Raw genomic sequence first — 15,872 nt, 5'->3', positions numbered from 1 at the left:
TGATTAGCAAAAAATGGGGGTATTATTTCAAACTGTCAGGTTATTTACGAGCGCTCTCTTTTATACGTTCTTGTCACAAGTTGAATATATCAGTCACGGTGCAACAGAAGAGGGAAAAACAACCCCTAAACCCTCTATAAGTGGGCCAAAGCCCGCTATACGAACAGAAAGCAAGACTGTGCACACGTTAAAATCACAGTGTTTAAGGCATATTACCATTTGTATCAAAAACAAGATTCATGCAATACAATAATTAAATAATGAGGGATCACAGGACGATCAGGTAGATTCAGTTTTCGGTTTTTATGGTGTAATTCAGAATAATCCAGCCAGCCAACACGTGTTTCGTCATGGGGTACACACACCCCCGACTTCTTCAGGGCTTATCGTAGTACGGCCATTGATTCAGACCTTCCACCTGGTGATAATTCCGACCCAGGAGGTCTTATATTTCAAAAAAACAACCGGTGTGATTCAGCGTTATCTGTAGTTGTTCACCAAAAGGTCCGACAAAGTCTGTGAGTTTGTCACACTGTTCTATTTCAACACTCAGGCTCAGATGACGAGTACATCCATCCGTAGGTGCTCGGTGTTCTCCGCGTGTGTTTGCGGGTCACGACACACGCGGAGAACACCGAGCACCTACGGATGGATGTACTCGTCATCTGAGCCTGAGTGTTGAAATAGAACAGTGTGACAAACTCACAGACTTTGTCGGACCTTTTGGTGAACAACTACAGATAACGCTGAATCACACCGGTTGTTTTTTTGAAATATAAGACCTCCTGGGTCGGAATTATCACCAGGTGGAAGGTCTGAATCAATGGCCGTACTACGATAAGCCCTGAAGAAGTCGGGGGTGTGTGTACCCCATGACAAAACACGTGTTGGCTGGCTGGATTATTCTGAATTACACCATAAAAACCGAAAACTGAATCTACCTGATCGTCCTGTGATCCCTCATTATTTAATTATTGTATTGCATGAATCTTGTTTTTGATACAAATGGTAATATGCCTTAAACACTGTGATTTTAACGTGTGCACAGTCTTGCTTCCCATGGTACATTGGATCATGGAAGGAAATGGGGTAGGGACATGGACTTGGATAACAGAGGACAGGAGGGACATGGAGAGGTTCACCAAACTGACTCTGCAGGGCAGGCTTCAGGGTTTGCAGCAGCACAATACACCACACAGGGCATGCGGGGCGGGAGTGCAGCACAACAATCCATAGAAAGCAAGAGGGAGGGGACAGGACCATGCACATGGACAACAGAGAACAGAGGGGCAAGAGGCAGGACCATAATGGACAGACAGGAGAGAAAGCTGCAGCATAACAGACCATAAAGGGAAGGAGGGATGGATCAGGGGCATTACAATGGAACAGACAAGCCAGGAGGGAGGGAGTAGGGGTCTGCACATGTAAACAGAGGGCTGGGGGCAAGGGGGCAGGGCAGGAGCAGCAAGATAGCCATGGAGGTCAGGCAGGATGGGCACTAGAAGCAAGACACACCATGAAGAGCAACAGTGAGACTGTGATGGCATACACACAGACCATGGAGGGAAGGTGGGAGGGGTTCAGGGGCAGCTAACTGACCACACAGGGAAGGTGGGAGGGGCAATGGCAGCACAGAAGACCATGCATGGCAAGTGGGAGGGTTAGTGGTAGCACAATGGCTATGATGGGCAAGAAGGAGGGTGCAGGGGCATGCACAAAGGACGATGGAGGATAGAAGGGAGGGTCAGGTCCTGTGCACAGACAAGAAAGTTCAGGGGAAGGGGCCTCACAACAGACCGCACGAGGCAGGCAGGAGGAGCAGTTGCAGCACAACAGACCAGGGAGGGCAGAAGGGTGTGGCAGTACAATTGACCATGTAGGACAGGAGGAAGAGGATAGGGGTATGGCATGTGGACAGGCAGGGTGGAGGTGGCAGGGACAGGTTACAGTCATCTGACAATGCTAGGCAGGTGGGAGGGGAGTGGTAGCTCAACAGAACACTCAGAGTAGATAGGAATGGCAGGTCCATGGAACATGGTGGGCAAAAAGGATGGAGCAGGGGCATGCAAAAAGACATCGGAGGGCAGGGGGAAGGAGAATAGGGGCAGCAAGCTAAGCACAGAGTTCTTCGCAGGAGGTCAATGATGGGGCATAGAATTGGTCAATGGAGGGCAGGAGGAGTGGACTGGTACATCATACTAAATTGAGGGCAGTGGCAGCACATCAGACCATGCATGGCAGGAGGGAGGAGGCTAGTCCATGGATTCACACAACAGAGGATAGGGAGGAGGGGGATGGGGCAGCAAGCTAACTGTTCAGAGAAGGCGGGTATTAGGAACTTTATTGTTTTTAAAACGTGTGTCTGTGCGAACAACTTAAAATATGAATAAGTATGCAGCATAATCTCACTTTTATTCAGGAAGAAGAGGACGTTTGTTACTGTGACTCCGGGCTCACTTGGCAGAAACACCCCCTGACCCTCCACCCCCTATCGCAAAATGTAATGCCCGTGAAAAGGGTAGGTGAACACAGTGTTATATAGAACATAGTCCTGAGAGCACGATTGAAAATGAAAACTAGATATAGTGTATGGTATAAACTATGCACCAAAAAGTGTGATATAAGATGAACCGGGCGTGAAATATAATATGCAATACATTGTGCGCAATGACAGATTCATTGGAGAGCGCGAGATAGCACAGGCACTAGCGCGTGCTATGCTATATGCGCCTTGGAGTGTAATATGCACAGGGCAGTGTTGTGTAACCTAACTAGTCTCTAAAGTTGTAATATAAAATATGTGCTGGGGAGTGTAACGTTGCATATGCACTGTGACAAAGATATGGATCCCAGATTGTAATATGTATGGCATAGCACTGTGCGTTATAACATAGGCATCGAGGAAGGCATGTTAGATGGGGCAATATAACCCGTGCGAAGACAAGTGTGGCATGACATATTCACGGGGTGGTGTTACAGTGCACATGGGCTAGAGAGTGTCATAGCATATGCACTAGCTAGTGGAATACAACACAGAGGTGTGTGGCACTCAGCAGGCAATGGTGAGTGTAACACAGCATTGGGCTCTGCCAGGAGCGCGCTGTGACTCTCAAGTGATGTTCGTCCCCTTTCCAGAGAGTAAAATAAAAAGTATTACACATCCGGCAGTGGATGTGTGTTTTATTAACCGTGAGGGGGGTTGCTTGCATAGTTTTGGTCGAATTTTTGTCGAATCCCCTTTGTATGGCTTGGTGTGCATGTGTATTAAATGTGCCCGTCAATAGGTACCCATGTTTGTATAAATAAACGACAAGGGTGTCTACCGGGATTAGGCACGGTAGGGCATCAGACATGTCAGAGCTACACTAGTGGTGTAAATACATTCCACGTGGATTCATTGTATGCATAGGCGCCTTTTAATGAATATCACGCAAATCGTCATGGTGATAGGTACGTACGGTTTGTCCAGCATGTCCTAGGTGTGTCTATAAATATATATTTTTTTTAAATAATAAAAAACAGTGGCCGGCCCTGGGGATTGGGGTCAAAAAAATATAATTAGGAGACAGGCCCTGGGGGATGGGGTCATCAGGGCCAATAAATATGAATAAGAAGGGGAACCACACAGCCCCCCTTCTTAAAAAATTAAAATAAATAAAAGACTGGCATCGTGCCGGAGGCCACGCCCCCTCCTTGCAGCACTCTGCAAACGCGCCCCCTAGCGAGTTGTAAGTTGGGGAATTAATTCCTCTTCAATACTGAGGGTCCCTGAGGGCCAACTAGTCGAACAGGCATCTCCAGTATGCACCAGGGAGCTGCGCTGCAGACAGGTGTTCTGAGGCCAAGCTCCTTTTTACACCTCTCTGCAACGCAGCTCTGTGGCGCTTACTGGAGGTACCTAGTGGTCTAGTTTGACCCTAGGGACCCTTAGGATTCAAGGGGACTTAATCTCTCAACTTAGAACAGCCACAGGGCGCGTTTACACAGTGGTGAAGGGAGGGGACGGGGCCTGAGGTGACGTGTGCAAACACGCACTATGGCACGTTTTAAATTGGGGATATAATTTTCCTTCAATACTGAGGGCCCCTGGGGGCTAACTAGCCCACCAAGTGCTTCCAGTAAGCGCCACTGAGCTGCATTGCAGAGAGGTGGTCCAGGCCGTGCCACTTTTTACACCTCTCAGCAACGCAGATCTGTGGCACTTACTGGAGGTACCTAGTGGGCTAGTTGGACCCTAGGGACCCTCAGGATTCAAATGAACTTAATCTCCCAACTAAAAACGGACACAGGGCGTGTTTACACAGTGGTGAAGTGAGGGGACGGGGCCTGAGTTAACGTGTGCAAAAACGCCCTGTGGCCTGTTTTAAGAGGTAGTTTTAATCCCCCTGCCCTATTATATACTAGGGGCTTACAGAGGAGGTCATGCTAATCACAGGGGGACCCCAACGCATAATGTTCCCTAGTGTATGTAGGTGTTTTCACTGTATTCTAAGTGTCTTTTAACATAGCACTGGCTCTAGGACTGTTTAGTCAGACTCAGTTACCACCAGTATCTGTCTGAAAAAGTTGAGGGTACAGGATGATTTTGCAACAAGGCTTCTTTCTGCTCTTCTTTTTGTTCTTTCTGCACGTTATCCTTCTTCCTGCACTTTTCTTCGTCTTTGAGGACTTCTGTTGCTTCTTTCTGCACTTCTTTTTTTTCTTTCTGTGCATTTTTTCTTCTTTCTTCACATGTCCTATCTCTGTAGGCATAGTTAGAAATTAGCATTTAAAAAACCTTTGAAATTCACAGAAAAAACCATAGGTTTCAGGCACGTTATAGTTAGGAATGAGCATTTAAAAAACCTCAGAAATTCACTGAAAAAACCATAGGTTTCAGGGGTGTTATAGTTAGCTGGACTTTTCACTTGTACAAAACCATTCAAATTCCCCCGTTATAGTTAGTTCAGCTAACTATAACTCGCGCGCCCGCAATGCACTGCTGATGATGTCACATATTACATCACTCATGACATGGTCAGTGACATCACTCATGACATCACTGATGACATCTCAAATGACATCACTGATGACATCATCCTTGTGATAGAGTGGCAGACCTCCTCTTCCCCTAATATAACCTTTGATACACACATTCAAAAATAGAGACTAAACTTTTCAAAACAATGGACATACCAATACCAGTTACAACAACCTCTTCAGTAATTCTAAGATCCACATACACATCCACTCATTCACCAACAGTCCTATACAGTCACTCATACATGTATTCACTCATCATATGTGCTCATACACCTATACATCCTGTTACACAATGCCACTCATCCATAGAGTTACTCCCACACATAGTCACTCATGCTAATAAAGAATCAAACATACATTTATTTGCATATACAGTTATACACACACCGCCACACTTACTTCTACGGAAACTTACAAATACTTAGTCTTTTAAACAATCACTTATAGAAACACATACTTATTCATACAGGAACTCTTTCAATCTCTCACTCTCACATATACTCACTTATATACACCAATAGTCACATATACTAGTTTAAAACATATGTAGTTACTCATAAAGACACTATTGAGACAGTCATTCACTCACTAACACACCCATACACACACTCATCCACCCATAGAGTCCTGCACACATGCTGTCTTCAACACATACAAAGTGTGAGTCACTCATTCATGCACCTATGCACTACGTAATACCCCCCACCGAACCATGCAGACACTCAGACTGATACTCAAAAAACCAACTAATAACCTATATAGACACCCATGTAGCTACTCACCAACCCATGCAGCCACTTATACACAAAGTGAGAGACTGATAAAGATATTTACATATTTAAACATTACTCACTAAGCCATGTATTCACCATGATACACTTAATCAGTCAGTTACACAATCAATTTTTCAAAAACAAATCATCCATTTAGACACTGATATACCCATTTATTCTTCCATCGACCTTGAGATATACATATATAAAACATATTTAATTTTCAGAAAAACACACATTCCCTGGATGATGTCATCAGTGATGTCATTTGAGATGTCATCAGTGATGTCATGAGTGATGTCACTGACCATGTCATGAGTGATGTAATATGTGACGTCATCAGCAGTGCATTGCGGGCGCGCGAGTTATAGTTAGCTGAACTAACTATAACGGGGGAATTTGAATGGTTTTGTACAAGTGAAAAGTCTAGCTAACTATAACACCCCTGAAACCTATGGTTTTTTCAGTGAATATATATATATTTATTACCTGCTGCTTAGTCTGCCAGTTGCTTGCACACTCTCTAGCGGGTGCTCCGTCACATGAAGGCAGCCTCATGTAAATGTTTCAGCTACTAATTAAACCATACCAGCACTCATGGGGTGGTTTAAATCCTCTTCTTGATTTTTATTCATAGTGCTTCATATTCAAAACAAACTTGTTTCGGCGGGCCGCCTTTGTCAGTGTCGGTGACCGCTGCGTTGCATACCTCTTTTATTCACTGGTAAATCAACCGTTAAACACATTACTAGTGCAGTGTTAATGTAGAGCCATCTTGTAATGGAGCTAATCAAAACAAATTCTGCTTCATTTCAGCAATTCATAAAGCAGACGAGAGCAATATATATCTTTTAACCATCATGGCGTAATGCTATACATTTCATTCATTTCTACCATATTGTCCTTCATCAGGTTCCTCAACTCATGGAACAACCACTATTCATTAATTTATATTTAAGAATTATTTCATCGTTTACATATCTGTGATTAAGCCCTGTATGGGCAACAGTGTTCCAATTACTTCAGTTATGCTACTGGTTACCCTCACGCACGTTAATTGCAGTTAACTTTCATTTCTTCATCCCACTACTTGGTTTTTTCCTACTCTAAATCCTTTGTTAGCTTGCTGCATTTCCTCTTACATTCTTACAGGTGCACTCCCAACTCCTCCCCACTGTTCTGCCCCATAGGTGACTTATTTAGCATGTTCAAAATATATCTTGACTCTAGTCTGCATAGCTTCTTCTCCCTGTCACCTCCTCTTATATTCCGTGGCACATGATCTGCACAAAAGTATCTCAGCAAGTTCCTATTACTTTGATGATGACTCTCAAAAGTTCTCACTCCTGGGTAACTAGGGTCTCTCTTGCTTATTGCTCTGATGCTCCAAGATACATATCTTCACAGAATGAATCGTACTCCCCACGTATCTCAGATTGCATGGGCAGATCAGACAGTACACTATGAAGGGCATGTTGCAGTTCATAAATCTCGTTATACGAACAGGGTCTCGTAGGCCACTAATTTCCTAGAAACTGACTTTCTTGCTCTGCGCACAGGCCTTGCACTTACCACATGGCTAAAAACCCGGTAGCTGCTGTAAACTCGTCTGTAACCTAGTTGGAGATAAGTAGCTCTCCACTGGTTGATCTTTTATGGATCTTTCCCTTCTAAAAGTTAATGAAGGATGGGATGGTAAATCATGTCCTATCACTAAATCAGACTTGAGAATACCCCAGTTTTTTTCATGATTTTTCTCACTTGCTTGTCTGCACTCAAGAAACCTGTGATCATTCGAAAAGTATTCTTTGCATTATTTGACGTGGCCTTGGGTTCTTCTTTCAAAAGGTCTTCTCTATTCTTGTCGGACACTTTCTCCATAGATTTTTTTTAAAATTCATTTTCTGTACCCTCTCAATTCAAACCGTTCGGAGTTCCTGTTCCTACTCCAAACTTAACCACTTTCAGAAAACTGTTGGACTATTGTGATGCTAAACATAATATTCCTGCCCCAAACTTTGCCACTTTGAGGAAAATATTGTACTCTGAAGTTGTGGTTGGGGGTGGAGGTTCAGGCCAAACCCATATTCCAACTCCAAACATAAAACACAGCAACTTTGGGGAAAATGTTGGACTCTGGTTGGAGGGGTACGGGGAGCTGAATAGGTGCAAGGGAGGACGATGTCCCCTGGTGTAAATGTGACTGTAGGGATGGCACCACCCCCACTACCTCATGGGGCCTGAATTTGTAGGAGTCATAGACCATTAGAGGGAAAAGGCCTATATAGTCTCTATGACTTCATGCTTCATGTTCAGAGTACTGTACATTAGGAGTTGGTATTTAACACAATCTGTTGAAAATCTACGGATTTAGTTGGTGCTGAAGAAAGCCTGCTGACCTTGAGTGGTACATGTAAGAGGCTACAACATGTCGACCTTACTGAGCTATTGCATGCTACCTCTATGTGGCGCACCGTCAGTGTGCCGCCCGATACCCACTTTGCATTCTGAACTGGAATTGGGTTGTGAATGAGGGCTCGTCCACTTTACATCATTCCGACGCGATTTGTCTGCGGCCCTTTCTATAATACCAAAGTACCACAGGGGCACAAAAAGCATGCACACGCACCCACTGCACCCAGGGGAACAGTTGATAATCTGACCCGAGTGGTCTCTAAATATAATGAAAGAACGCAGACAGATCCGTTTTTTTTTTTCAATACAAGGCCCTACACTAAGTAATTCTCTGCCTTTGGACATCATGGCCCTTGCTACACTTTTAAACTTCAGGAAAAAAACTGGAGTGTTATCTGTTAGTCTAAGCAGACCTTAGGCAAATGAACAGAGGCTCTAAAAGTAGGACAATTGCCCCACTAAAAAACATCTGTTCTGGTCCAATAATGCACTCTTTACACATTGGTTTTGAGTCAGAAGAGCAGGGGGGGACTTAGGAGATCAGAGTACAACTTTATATGGCTTCCTTTCCAAAGTTGTCATTTAAATACAGAATTCGTTGAATGAAAACTGGTTGATAGTTCAGCATCCTTTTAAACAAGAGGAAGAGCATCATGGGGATGCAAGAAATTATACATTTAGTAAGATTTCACAATAAAACATGTCATAAATGAGTGCATGTTGTCCGTGAACTTGGGTTATTTCGATACATTTATAATGCGTTGTAGTGTGCTGTTCCTAATATGACAACACATTGGGGCAGATTTATAACGGACTTGCACCACTTTAACGCCGCCGTTGCATCACTTTTGTGACGCAGCGGCGGCGTAAACCCTGCGCCATGTTGCACCCCATTTACAACGTGACGCATCTAGGGAGATGCGTCACGTTGTAAAGCTTGCGCCACATGTGGGCGTACCTGCACAGGGGGGGGCGTTCCGGCGCAGGAACGCCTCCGAAAAGTTGCTGAGTGAAATCTACAAGATTTCACTCAGTCACTTTTCCGGCCATGCTGCGTCAAAACCCTGCGCCTGCTTGAAGCAGGCGTAAGGATTGACGCAGCATTGTAACAACAGGGCACCCCGAGCCTTGCTGGAGCTGCGTCGCGCTTGCGACGCAACTCCAGCAATGCGCCAACCTTCCGCCATCAGATGTGTCACGCATCTGTTTATCCTTGCGCCACGATGCGCTGCATTGTAAATGCGGCGCATCTATTGTGGCGCAAGGGTAAACTTTCGTGACGCATCTTTCCTGGCGCATCCCTGCTGATTTGCAGGGATGCGCCAGGAAACATAAATCTGCCCCATTGTATTCAAGTGACGCGCCTCACTGTATAATTGAACTTAGGGCACACCAATAGCTTGTTCTTTAACAATATTTATGTTTTTTATTCAGAAAAAGTCAATTTCCACACACACCACAATCTGCTGACAGGTGTATGGAGTTGGGATTACAGAGCTGGGATCCCTTGGAAAGTAGCTGCGAGAAAATTGGATCCTGGACTTGCTTAAATCTTATTCTGTGGAGCAGGGCCGGCTTTAGCGCTGGTGGCGTGCAGTGCGACAATGTTAGTTGGCGCCCCCCCCAATTATCACCTCCGCCATGGATTCTCTCACTAGCACCCTTTAACCATGACCAAGTCTCCATAACCACTCTCTCTCAGATGCATTGAATTAGTTATATAGCGCCACTCATACCAGTGTAGGGTGTCCGAGCACTTTGCATCACACACACATTACACAGAGACAATCAATCATAAGTGTGTAAATCAGCTTATAGGAAAATGTTACATTAGCCAAAGGACTAAAAGTGTGGGAGTCACATGTCACCCATACTGGTAGGACGTATAGTTTAGGAGTACTTGGTGTGGAGAAGCACAAACTCAGAGTCAGAAAAAAAGAAACAGCATAGTTGGGAGTTTAGTTTAATAACAAGATTCGATTTCTACCCAAATTAACCCTTTTTGCAACATTATTCTATGCTCTAATGTATACTTTGCAGTGTGTATGCAGTTCCATGGTGAAAGTTAATGCCTCACTATTCTATATTAGGATTTAAGTTATAAATTGCAAGTAACAAAATGATGTCTCTTTTAAAAGCAGTAACCTGCTGATCTATTTACATTATATGCACTCTGTAATCTACATGGTACATGTTCTTTGCAGCAGGCATATTAATCCTCTGCACTACCTTCACGTAAGTCAAAAGATCAACTATACAAAACTCCAATCTCTCTCCAGGAAGAATATTAATCACAGGATTTAACTTGACATTTTTGTGAGGCCTGGTAACTTCCGGAGGAAAGGAACATGGCAGCAGGTGCTTTAAAAACATAATAAACTTGCAAATACGGCACCCCCAGGAAGCCAGCACCCGGTGCGGTGGCACCAGTCACACCTCCCTAGAGCCGGCCCTGATGTGGAGAGAGACAATGTCATGATGACACTGGCTGCTTCAATGGGTCCAGGAACCATTGGTTTCTGTGCATTTTGGTTCCCAGCGTAGCTCATAGGCGCACTCTTGTGTGTTAGTACATTAGTACTTTGGAATGTAGTCGAACACGCGCACACTTCAGAGATATACCTCTTTCAAGGGGCTGTAGAAGAAATTGTTTTGTCTACAGGTAAAACAATGTTCTTTGTCAAACAAAAATAAAGTATATAGTGCAATTGCACTATTGTGTTACATTTACACATGCATGGTACAACAACACCAACATGTGCACATGTGTAAATGATAATGCTGTGGTATAACATGGACTTGGGAAAACATTCCAGAACAAATCTTGGAATTCTGGGTCTGTAGCAGATTCCCAGAAGGAGTTGTGGATTGTTGTGTGAATCTCATGGTCGTCGGAAATAGGCTCCAAAACATAGAGGAAACCTACGGGTGTAAATTTCCAACTACTTTTTGTGAATTGGGCCTGCTATGGTTCTGGAAACTCTGGCTCTTATTTAGAGTTTGATGGACAGGATACTCTGTCAAAATGTGAAGGACATTCTGTCCACCGTATTACAAGTGCCATCGGCCACAATGGAGTTGAGATACGGCTAACTGGATAGCTGCCAATTTTGTGCATCTGCCAAACTCTAAACAAGGCCCTTTGTCTTTAACTCTGTACTATGGTCGCTCAGCTAAACTGTTATGCACACACACCCAATGGCTTCCTGGAATAATCCGGAAGCCGTGTTTACTGAAGTGTGCGGTGACGATTGAACAATGTTGCCAGTTTTAATTAGGTCTGGGACATCATGCCATTGAAAACAGGTTCTGTGTGTTTGTCAATGTGACGTTCATTGGAGGAAGACATATAAATGTTCCAACCAAGTTCTTTGCGGCCCACAGGTGAGCTATCAGTCAGTCTTCTGCGTATGGTAATCATTCTCCTCCACTGATGAATGCATGAATGAAGCGCTGTCTGGAGATACTGCAGGAGGTGTACGAACTGCACAGAGCTCACATCGTCAAGTCCTACAGGGTCTGTAAGTATGTCTCAGATCTTTTGTGTTTTGATATTCATCATCATTCCGCCTCAACCTTCATGCCACAAACTACTCACAGGGGTGTATCGTATTCCATTACTATATGAGGCGTGGTGGGGCTCCCTGTGAATGCACGGATGGAGGCCTGCAAGCAGTGCTTAATTTGTGCCAGGGCCCTCGTCATGAGGCAACGGAAGCTCGCACCACCCATTGTCACTGCCCACACACCCAATGACGGAACCTACACACAGGGCCGGCTTTAGCGCTGGTGGCGCCCAGTGCAACAATGTTAGCTGGCGCTCCCCCCAATGACCACCTTCACCACGGATTCTCTCACTAGCACCCTTTAACAGTGACCAAGTCTCCATAACCACTCTCTCTCAGATGCATTGAATTTGTTATATTGCGCCACTCATACCAGTAAAGTATGTCTGAGCACTTTGCATCACACACACATTACACAGAGACAATCAATCATACATGTGTAAATCAGTGTATAGGAAATGCTACATAAGCCAAACGACTAAAAGTGTAGGAGTCACATGCCATCCATACTGGTAGGCAGTATAGTTTAGGAGTGCTTGATGTGGAGAAGCCCAAACTCAGAGTCGGAAAAGAAGCAGCGTAGTTGGGAGTTTTCTTTAATATTAAGAATCGATTTCTACCCATATTTACCTTTTTTGCAACATTAATCACTGTTCGAATGTATACTTTGCAGTGTGTATGCAGTTCTATGATAAAAAGGATGGCTCTTTTAAAAGCAGTAACCTGCTGATCTATTTACATTATATGCACTCTGTAATCTACTTGGTACACGTTCTTTCCAGCAGGCATATTAACCCTCTGTGCTACCTTCACATAAGTCAAAACCTCAACTACATAAAATTCCGATCTCTCTCCAGGAAGAACATTAATCAGAGGAGTTATCTTGACATTTTTGTGAGGCCTGGTAATTGCCGGAGGAAAGGAACGCAGCAGCAGGTGCTTTAAAAGCTTAATAACGTTGCAAACATGGCGCACCCAGGAAGCCAGCACCTGGTGTGATGGCACCGGTCACACCACCCTAGAGCCGACCCTGCCTACACAACTACTAACCATCACACTGCTACAAGTGTGATAATTCAGCATGTTTGAGGCCGCTAAAGCTATAAGAATGTCGTGGGCGAAACGTATTAGTTATTTGTAATTATTAAACAACTGTTGTGCTGCTCATCTCTAAATTATACAAACAGCGCCACTATGTGGCAGCTGTTAGAAGTGCTGGTGTTGACAATTAAGTGCTGGTGCAGAGCACCGGAAACCACCTGCTCAAATTAAGCACTGCAAGGGACAATAAACCTCCGTTCCTGTAAGTGAAAATTCTTTTTTTAAGTATCAGAGGCTGCTTTAAATAAAATGATCATGCTGGCAATGACTTCAAGGGAAGCCTATGATTTTTAAAGAAGAGAGGGACATGTCTTTTGCCATTTGATTCAAAATGGTTTGGAAAATGGACTTTACAAGTCAGAAAGACTTTAGTACATTGCAGCTTCTGATGTTAATGTTGCAAATCACAGGCTTTGCGGCCGCAAAATCATATTGTACATTGGGCTCATGGGTCTGAAATCCAGTCCCTTCTTCTTAAAGCGGGACAGCGATGAAGTATCAAGATATAGAAGTATAGACAGGGGGTGTGAGAACATTCCCTAGTTTCTCCCAAAAATGAATAAGCACACAATAGAAGGCTCTAGTTGTGTGGTACTGTGATTTTCCACCTCTCTCGCACCTCCCAAAAAAAAAAAGAAATTAAGCACCACCAAAGAATCACACAAGGTATATCTTTGTCTCCTGTGGTCCTAGAAGAATCTGCCTGGTGTGACCACATTTCTGGCACTCATCCATCAGTGGTACCATGCCCATGGCTCCGGCAGCGGAGGCCAATGGTTTCACATTGTTACTAGGTTACCTGTAAAATACTAATCCCTTGGTTGACTTGTTGACATATATGCACGCCCTTATGACGCACATATAGATCCCAGTGATAAGCCTCAACTACAAAGAGAAGTGCCCCTCCAGTGGGTTTTGGGCAAACATTGGAGAAAATATCTGGCAATTGGTAAATGCAGGCACTCTGGTGGCCAAGGGTGACAAAGAAGGAAACTGGAGTTGAATTCGCTCCAAAGTGCGTGTAAGTCCTAGCCCTATGGCGAGCATTTCCAACCACCGCCTGTGCACTGCCCAGATCCCCTTACTGGCACAGTCAACTCTTTGGGATAATGGTAGGATTCCTGGCAAGCATCTACAGGCAGGGGTGGGAGAAGCCATTCAAGCGTCCCTAACATGTCAAGGTAGCAAGATGGGTATGGTGGATGCCCGACCGCCACAAGACAAGTCCCATTTAGCATAGTTCTCCGGGCAAAGGATTCTATAAATGTTAGCCCTACCCTTGCCCTCTATAAGATATCAGGCCAGTGCTTAATTTGAGCCGGTGGTTTCTGGTGCTCAGCGCCGGCAATTAATTGTCAACACCAGGACTTGCACCAGTCTGCCACATGATGGCTCTGTTAAAAATGGCTATTGATTTCTGCCCAAGCCTTTCTTATAGCTTTGGGGGTTATTGTAGACTGAATTGTTACACTTCTAAGAGTGTAATGATTAGTAATTGTGCCGGTACTGCCATTGGCAGTGCTGGCAGGGGCAATGTGCGACGCAAGCTGCAGCGGCCTCCTGGCGAGGGCCCTGGCACTTCTTTATTTTTACAAATTAAGCACTGCACCAGGCCAAGCTTGGGGGGTCTGCTGTGCTACAAATAGCTGCAGGGTTGCAAGCTTGTCTGAGAGACCTGCCAGACACTCAATCATCCATTCCATGTTCCATGAACTCCTTATGTTCAGACAAAGAACCTTCCATTTAGGGCAGGCTGATGGCTGTGACTATGCATGGTCTGACCCTCACTTATGCACTCTAAGTAAGACCCATGCCCACCAGGCCTCCTTTTAAATAATCACCTTCTCTGTTCATAAATACAATTAAGTTATTTTTTGTTCCCTGGCAAGTGCCCCTTTGAGTGGAACCAAAATACAAGTCTGTACAGCTCTGAGCAGCTGCATTGTGGTGAGTCTGTCATTTAAAAGTACAAGAGGGAACAATGACAGATTCTTGCTCTGCCCAGCGACAAGCAGTGTCACTGCAGTTTCATAAGAACTGCACAGGCTTACTGCTTTCACAAACTGCAGTGCTTCAGGGAAAACCTTTCATACAGACTAAACGTTTAACTTTACATTTTGTAAACAAAAGCTGAATATATGAATGAATGAAATAAGCTTTATTTCGATATAAAATATCTTGTGAGCAATACAAATATAATATTACAAACCATTATAAAATCGCAGGATTATACAAAAAAGAAGAAAGCATCACCAATAATCCTAGAGCGATTGTGAATTAAAAATACATATAAACATATAAATAGGACAATCTTAAAAAACAATAGTAAAACATCAGAATGGCAGAAGGAAAGAACTGTGTTATATTAAACTGCAAGGGCTTTGGATCTTAACAGCCAGGCCCATTTTAAGAACTTAGATAGTGCACAGACATACACAGTTCTAGTGTCAGACTTAAAAATGCGTAAAGCTGTAATATAATCTCTTGTCCCAAGAACTCTGCACAAGGGTTTCAACCAATGTAACCTAGGGATTTTGAACTCAGGGCATGCAAATAATACATGAGCAATTGATTCAACCCTGGACTCACAAAAGGGACAAAATGGTGATGTTTGCAGTGGAGGTTTCCAACGTGCTGTTAATTCGCGGACTGGAAGGGTACCAATCCTAAATTTAAAATAGAGTGCTCGGTCAAAAGGTTTTTGAATGATGTCAAGATAGGGCTCAAAACGCACTTCGTCTTTAAGTTTTAAAAACTCAGTAGTGCATTTAGAGCCATGGGGAGTAGAAATTCTCTTTGCTGTGACCCACCTCCAGTATATTTTCTTTAGTTCAGCTTTCGGGGGTGGGGTTCTATTCTCCCAAGCTTCGTTTAAGCCAAGTTCATAGAATAAGGTCTTGACATCCTTCAGCCATTTGATTTTGTACCAAGAGGGCATAGAGAGTATTTCAGACAATCCCTCGGCATACTTTGCTAACTCTGGAGTACGCCAAAG

At 44.0% G+C, this 15,872-nt stretch overlaps 1 protein-coding gene across 1 annotated transcript in view; it reads left to right on the top strand.

The window, feature by feature from the left end:
* Nucleotides 1-11,588: 11,588 nt before the first annotated feature.
* Nucleotides 11,589-15,872, top strand: part of LOC146812520 (bactericidal permeability-increasing protein-like) — a 137,214-nt gene continuing 132,930 nt past the window's right edge. Inside the window, exon 1 of the mRNA XM_085619532.1 lies at nucleotides 11,589-11,731. The gene's annotated coding sequence lies outside the window, so the exon portion shown is untranslated. The remainder of the gene's footprint in view (nucleotides 11,732-15,872) is intronic.

Source organism: Triturus cristatus, chromosome 7 (genome assembly GCF_964204655.1).
Source record: "Triturus cristatus chromosome 7, aTriCri1.1, whole genome shotgun sequence".
In the NCBI taxonomy this organism is placed as follows: domain Eukaryota; kingdom Metazoa; phylum Chordata; class Amphibia; order Caudata; family Salamandridae; genus Triturus; species Triturus cristatus.
Note: the sequence above shows the minus strand (reverse complement) of the source record. Positions and strands in the feature narration are given on the sequence as shown.